The 7,955-nt window shown below is 43.2% G+C and overlaps 1 pseudogene; it reads left to right on the top strand.

The window, feature by feature from the left end:
- The first annotated feature begins 3,557 nt into the window (after nucleotides 1-3,557).
- Nucleotides 3,558-4,499, top strand: LOC139005590 (probable RNA polymerase II nuclear localization protein SLC7A6OS pseudogene; annotated as a pseudogene).
- Nucleotides 4,500-7,955: the final 3,456 nt, after the last annotated feature.

The raw sequence follows: 7,955 nt of genomic DNA, 5'->3' as shown, positions 1-7,955 counted from the left end.
TGCAAATTAACTGCCAGCCAAGATGGTGGCCGGCAGCCAGGCAACTTGAAGTGAACAGGGAGGCTTGCTTGCTTCAGTGACGGAGGAAGCCAAGCTTCCCCGCCTGCCGCTGTGGGCTCTGAGCTGCAACTCTAAGAAACATTGTAACAAATATAGACACTAAACCAAACCCCAAAACCTGCTTTAATCAGCCAGGCTTCAGCCAGGAGGACCACAACATTGTTTCAAATACAGAAGGTAAACAAAGGCCAGAAACCTGCTTTCAGCAGCCGAGGCCTCAGAGCTAAAGCTGACCCAGAATAAAAAAAAAAGAAAGAAAAAAGGAGCGGTTGGGAGCTTCAGTCACCCGGAAGCCTGAAAATGGCCCTCAGCCCCTCACCCAGACTGGCCAGGCACCCCAGTGGGGACCCCCACTCTGATCCAGGACACCTTTAGGGCAAACCAGCCAGCCCCCACCCATGCACCAGGCCTCTATCCTATATAGTAAAAGGGTAATATGCCTCCCAGCACCAGGATCAATGTGACAGGGGGCAGAGTCCAAACCCCCTGATCATCCTGCGGCTCTGTGTGTGACAGGGGGCGGTGCCCCAACTCCCCTATCGGCCCTATTCTGTGAGTGACAGGGGGGAGCTCCTCAACCCCCTGATGGGCCCTGCTCTGTGAGTGACAGGGGGGAGCTCCTCAACCCCCTGATCGGCCCTGCTCTCTGCGTGACAGGGGGTGGTGCCGCAACTTCCCTATCGACCCTGCCTTGAGTGTGATAGGGGGCAGTGCTCCAACCCCCGAATCGGCAATACCCTGAGCATGACTACGGGTGGCATCGCAACCTCCTGATCCGCCCTGCTCTGTGCATGACAGGGGGCAGTGCCCCAACTCCCCAATCGGCCCTGCTCTGAGCCTGACCAGGGGCTGCACCTAGGGATTGGGCCTGCCCTCTGCCACCCTGGAGCAGGCCTAAGTCAGCAGGTTGTTATCTCCCGAGGGGTCCCAGACTGCGAGAGGGCACAGGCCGGGCTGAGGGACCCCCCCGCCCCCGCAGTGCACAAAGTTTTGTGCACCGGGCCTCTAGTACAATATCTACTAAAAAAAAGAAATGTAGAGACAAATGAGAAAGAGAACAGAAAAATTACAGGACCTGTGGATATATTTAGTAAAATCATTTTTAAAACTAATTAATGCTTGCTTTACTTCTCTCTTGGGGCTACTGTGTAAAAAGAAACAATGTATGAAAACAGGTTTGTTTTTTATAAGATGCCATATGTGAAGTATTCATAGAATTTTTACATTACTAGAAAAAAATATCTTATATCTTTGTTTTTGTGAATCTTTGACTTTTAAAGGGATATTTTGGGGGAGATGACAACAGTTCCTGGAGCATTACACGGGGTGCTCTATTTCTGTGGGGAGGTGTTTCTTCACATCTCTTCTTGTTATCCAACTTTCACACACTTAAACCCACACACATACATTTTCCACGCTGATTTTAAGGAGATGTTTGTGATAGCTATTCTTAGAATAAAAACAAGAAAGAATGGGGATGGAGTTATCGGTGGAAGGAGGCAGGCAGGAAGTTAATCACAGTGTGATAAATAGCCTGAAAGTGGGAAGTAAATGTCAGTTTATAGTCAACCAAAATGGGAGGTAACAATATCTTGCTTAGAGAAACATATAAGAAAGAACTCAATTTTGAGAGGTTTTTAGAAAATATTAGATATATGGACAGTTCAAATGCTCAGTTAGGCTGGGACAGATCCAAAAAATTTTCTAATGCTCATATTTTAAAAGCATAAATAAACATTGTCACAAAAACAACAAGTTAAAATATAAAAACAGAAAGTCATCCTGAGCACCAACATCTTAAAAAAAGAAACTTTTCATTTATTTTCTCACTTTCCATTCCTATGATCTTATACATGTGCAAGCATTTTCTCTATAATTATTTCATTTAACAATATATGCATATGTTTCCATTTAGCTGCATAAAGCTTTATCTGAACACTTTAAAAGCATCATAACATTTAATCAAGTTGACACGATAAAATTTACTTAACTATAATTATATACTGTAAAATTTAATGGAAATATAAGTAGTTTCTAGTTGATCAATGAGTCATAAACCAACATATTTGGTTGAAAGAAATCTTTAGAGTCCAGGATCCAAAAACATCATTTTTTTAAAAAAAAAAACAAAAACTTAGGACTAAAGTTATTAGCAAATACCAGCCTCATTTATGGCATAATTTTTCTCTTGAATGTATTAAATATACATTTGTTATTTGTTCATTCATTCAGTACATTTTTAAAATTCTATTCTGGTATTAAGTAGAGAAATGCTGATGAAAAAAATTAAAAGTTATGCTGAGCAAGGATCAAATTTTCAATTGATCAGAGAGAAAAAAATAATAACTAAACAGATGTCATTATAATATGGGATAAAGCTGCAATAAAATATGTTTTGTGATTAAGTATGATAGAATGCTTAGGATGAACTTTAGATGAAGTATTGATAAGAAGGTTTAAGTTTTTCCTTTTTTCTTTTTTTTTAAATAGCATTTCTTTTTAAAAAAACATGTTTTATTGATTTTTTACAGAGAGTAAGGGAGAGGGATAGAGAGTTAGAAACACTGATGAGAGAGAAACATCAATCAGGTGCCTCCTGCACACCCCCTACTGGGAATGTGCCCACAACCAAGGCAAATGCCCTTGAATGGAATCGAACCTGGGACCCTTGAGTCAGCAGGCCAACACTCTATCCACTGAACCAAACCTGTTAGGGCAAGTTTTTCTTTTTTGCTAAGAGCACACTCCTACCTCCCACATCGATCGTTTTCCATTAAAAATTATATACATCATCTGTTTTCTGTACCATTTTGCTGTGTGGAAGAAGGGAAAGTAGTCAATAGTACAACCGGGACTATTATGCATAATTCCAAAGTGAATCAATGTTGATGATTATAGATCTATAAAAAAATCTTTTAGGAGAAGAAATGAGTAATCCCAAAGCACCACTGAAGACTTGCTGGAAGCCGGTCCATCCTTGCTGCTTGACACAGTCGCTGCTGCAGGGAAGAAACATCTACACAGCATATGTTTCAAGGGACCTGGCATACTATATGGCATAGTGTTCTTGCTATGTTTGCTCACCTTCTTGGCGAGATGTGTTTTAACCAAGGTCACCTCTCCCAGAAAGGTTGTTTCCCCAGGTAGGGATTTTCCCCTGAAGTTAGGGAGGCAACAAAACCCCTGAACTAAATGCCAGGCCGGGGCAGTTAATCCCTTTAACTACAAACGGTCACCCTTAAGCCGCATAGTCTTTACTACCTGGAATGGAGGTAAGAAACGCCCTACCCTTTGGACCAGAAATTGCCAGGATTCAAATCAACGGGTATAAATACAGATGTAACAAGGCAAGAAGAGACAGAAGACGGCTGGAGGGATCCCGGCTAGAGATCCTGGCTGGGCTGCTGATCAGCTGAACGCCATCTCCGTGTCGTTCCTTCTTCACCGACTCCGTGCACACCTTTGGGAACCCCTGCACCTGCTTCACGACCCCCGCTATGGAGGCTGGTCGCTCGGCTGTACTCCGTGTGAAGCGCAAGCGCAGCGAGGAGCCCGCCGAGGCCCTGGTCCTCGCCTGTAAACGCCTCCGGACAGATGCGGTGGAGTCGGCGGTCCAAAAGACGCCCCCCGAGGGTCTGGAGAAAGCAGCAGAGAAAAATGTCTTCCACTTGGTGGCTACCGTGTGCTCCCAGGAGGACCCGGTCCAGCCGCTCCTGCGCGCTCTGCCCGGACCCCGGGCCACCCCTCAGCGTATCCGCCACAAGCTCCGCGCTTCCACTCGGAAGATCCAGCAGGAGGGTCGCTACAGGGTAGTCTCTAGCCGCCGACCCTCGGGCCTTCTCTCGGGTGACCTGGAGTCCGAGGACACGCGAGAGAACCCAGAAGCCGACCGCGAGGCAGGCTTCCAGCTGATGGATCTGGTCCATGAAGAAGGAGACCCCGAGGCCGCTGCCGCAGCCGCCGCCTCCTCCTGCGAAGTATCTGACCCAGATGTGACCCTTTGCAATGCTGTAGAGTTGCTCCGCGAGCGGTTGACTGTATCTGAGGATGGGCCAAGTGTCAGGCACCGGGAGGAACGCAAGGATGACTATGTGTATGACATTTACTACTCGGAGACGGCCGCTCCAGGATGGACTGAGAATATCCTCTCTGTGCAGCCCTTCAGCCAGGAGTGGGAGCTGGTGCATGATGGCAAACAACTAGAGGACCTTGATGAAGAGGAAGATGAAGATGATGAGAACAGTGAGAATAATTGGCGCAATGAGTACCCAGAGGAGGAGAGCAGTGATGGAGATGAAGATTCCAGCGGCTCTGATGAACGGGACAGCCTCAGTGAAGAGGAAAGAGGCGATAGCAGACCACGGATGTGGGGCAAATACCCTGTGGATGTGCAGAAGGAGTTTGGCTATGACAGCACTGATGACCTGGACTGGGACTGAGGATCCTGTGACAACCATGAGGTTCTATCACAGGCCCTTGAGGGCTTTGACTGCCTTATCAGCCACCCTGGTAGTGGGTTTCCTGGCATAACACACGGACGGAGGAATGTTTCTGACTCTCTATCTCTCTCCCTTCCTCTCTGTAAAAAAATCAATAAAATATGTTTAAAAACAAACAAACAAAAAACAAACAAACATAAAATGAAGCTTCCTGGCCTAGGCATTTTCCTGCTCTTCTTCTACGCTAAAGCCAGTAAGTGGAAGAGAGGCTGTTTCATGAGAACTTCAGTTCAACTTTCCCATGCCACTAGGCACCCGCCCCCCCCCCCCCGGCCCCGCCCTCCCCCAGTAAAAGCCTGATTCTTTTTGACGGCAAAATCTAAAAGGGCCACAGTGGGTCTCTTGTAGGAACACACGCTGAGTAGTAATGGCCAGTAGAAGAAGAATCTGCCTGAGCTGTGAGGGGTTTGGTTGACAGTGGTCTCTACCTCCCTGCTTCCTACGATAATGACTGTAGAGATTGCTCTTTCGTTAGCAGTGGTACCAAGGAACAGGGTATGTATGAATGGGATACTCTGCACTCAGTAAAAACACTAACTACGCGAGCAAGTAATTCCCTTAAAACCTTTTCAATATGAATGTTTTCTCTCGTGCTCCCTTTTCTGCACAAACCAGACAGGAGTTTTACCAGATCTGGTGATGATGTGGGGAAGAGGTTGTGTTTTGTATCTTTCCAGAAGGAGCAGCCTCTGCCTCCCTCCTGGGGACCGTCACCCCTGGGAGGCCGAGTTAGCACACCTGACCAGTGCCCGTCTGCAGCAGATGTGCAGCCCTGAGCTGGAACCACCTGTCCATTGAGAGGATCACATGTGCCTCCTTTCTGTCTGTCTATATGAATAACTAATAAAAGAAAAAAAAATACAGGATTTACATTTTTTTTATGTATTTCACTATTTGTTCTAATTCACTTTCAGCCAGTTTTTCCTGCTACACTTGTTTAAAAATATTTTAATAACATTTAATATGTTATAACTTACTTGAGTAAATGCATCGAATTATTAGAGAACATTGTATGCATATGCATATGGCCCATAAGGAAGAACATTAGTATGATTTTGATCTATAAGTTCCTCCATGATTATTTAAAAAATTCATTTTCTCTCAGCTAAATATTACATGAAAGTAAGACCATGCTGCTTTAGGTGTTTGTGTTGCAAGATAGTTAAAGCAGAAAATAATTGTGCCGGGAAGTGTCCCACATGGGCAATTACATTTGAATGGCCCACTAAAACCCCAATACACCTTTAGTTATTTTTTTCTCAATGTCTGAGATTAACAATAAGACCACAGGGCATTTTCTGGGGATTAAAATCTAAGAGCAGTTTTTAGATTGAAAACATTTACTTCAGTTGCTTATTACACCCTAGGATGTAGTCCAAACACTGTTTTCCATATATTTATATATATTTACACTTATTTTTACAGTTTGCCTTTCCATTGCTAAGAGTCTTCCTTTTTCAAAAAACATGTCTGCTCCAATGTCAGAATGATTACTACAGATGCTCAGCATATTCTTCATTGTAGTTAAGTGTTGTAATTCATGAAATGTAACCTGCACATCTTGTATTTGGTAGATTTTTTACAAGCACAATTCTCCATCTTCTCAAGACTGGCTATCACTTTGTGTCTGATTGCCAACTTTCCTAATATAGTGTCAATTGGATTATGTCACATCTCTGCTTAAAATCCTTCAATAATTCCCCATAGCTTTCAGGATAAAATCAGAACCCTTTGCTTGCAGGCTCTTCATAATATGTCTGATTCCTGCCTGCTACTTCAGGCTCATTTCCCACCATTGTCCTCACATAACCTTCGATTTCATTATTTGGAACTTTTTGTAGTGCCCTTGAACATCAGACTTTTGAGTTAGCAAAATTCTCACTTAAAATTTTTTATCCTTCTCACTCACCCCTTCTCCTTTCTTCATCTAATTAACTTTTATTGTTAAAACATAGCCTTCCCCTCCCCCCTTGCTATTCTGTACATTCTGGTTCATCCTCACCCAAGGATATTTTTCCATTGATTTTTAGAGAGGGTGGAAGGGAGGGAGAGAGACACAGAGAGAGAAACATCTATGTGAGAGAGACTCATCGATTGATTGCCTCCTACATGTGCTCCAACCAGGGCCAGGGCCTGCAACCGAGGTACATGCCATTGACCAAAATCAAACCTGGGACCCTTCAGTCCTTGAGATGATGCTCTATCCACTGAACCAAACCACCTAGGGCTATTCTGTACATTCTTGGTCACATTATTTATGACATAATGCTGTTATGGAATTAATGGCTTCTAAAAACACTTCTGTTTTTTGAGAGAAAAATAACAATTATTTGTCTTTAAACTTGAGTATTCAGTGGGTGTTTGTCAAATGAAAGAATGAAAGAATAAAGAATATTTGTGCTTTGCACAATTAATCAAACTAATAAATTTATCAGCTATCTTATGGGATAAATATCTTGGCAGCCTTTTTAAAGTGTTGGAAAATAATTCTAATGGCATTAATTAAATCTGATTTTTTTCATATGCCTTAAGCTATAGCCATAGTCTCCTTAATAAAAAAATATGATGCCAGGTGAGTACTTGAAATATCCAGGGGACCACTTTGTAAAGTATATGATTATCTAACTGTTAACAGGGAGCCACCTGAGTCTGAGGGAGCTCTCCCCTTCTTGGCTCTTGTCACACTCATGAGAAAAAATTCAGATGAGTGACAGAAAGCAGTCTTGAAGCAAAGCAAGTGAATTTATTAAGGAAGCAAAGCAAATGAAATTATTAAGAATACAGTTGGCATAAAGCACAAGCAGGCAACTCACTTAGTCTGAGCACACCACCTGGTGGGGGTTCAAGGGTTTTATATTCCCCCCTTTATAGGTTTCAAGAATAAATTTATATTAAATTTAAAATATAGAATAGATTTCAAGGTCCCCCTTTTATATTGCTGTGGCTTTTCCCAGAGTTTATGAGAACATTTGGTGATTTTATCTTGACAAGTCCCAAGACTGCTGAATTCTTTGTTCAGTGGGTGAGATAAATTCCCTCCCCCTCTTTCTCTCCTCCTGCCCTAGCAGCTATCTTTCTTGCCTAACATTCTCCTTCAAGTGATACCATCTAAATGCTTTTTGGGGGGTTTTCTTATTTATCCTCCAGACTTTATCTGTCCTTGGGTTTAGCTGGCACAAATGGCATTAATTGGGACTTTGCCCTGTATTTTTCAAGCCAGGGTGATTTAAGCTATGTGTTCTCTGGTTAGGAAGGAAAACTATAAACCATTTGTTCTCAAGTGTCCTTGGTTGGGGAAGATAAGGTCTTGTGATTCACAAGCTGTCTGCAAGTTTCCCAAACTATTTGGCCTTGTTTAATTTTCTTGCCTCAGTTTCCTCATTATACTTGCCCAGG

This window comes from Myotis yumanensis, unplaced genomic scaffold (genome assembly GCF_028538775.1).
Source record: "Myotis yumanensis isolate MYYU_CA2020_CCGP unplaced genomic scaffold, mMyoYum1.0.hap1 SCAF_3, whole genome shotgun sequence".
Lineage (NCBI taxonomy): Eukaryota > Metazoa > Chordata > Mammalia > Chiroptera > Vespertilionidae > Myotis > Myotis yumanensis.
The sequence above is the reverse complement of the archived record's forward strand: the minus strand, read 5'-3'. Positions and strand labels throughout refer to the sequence as shown.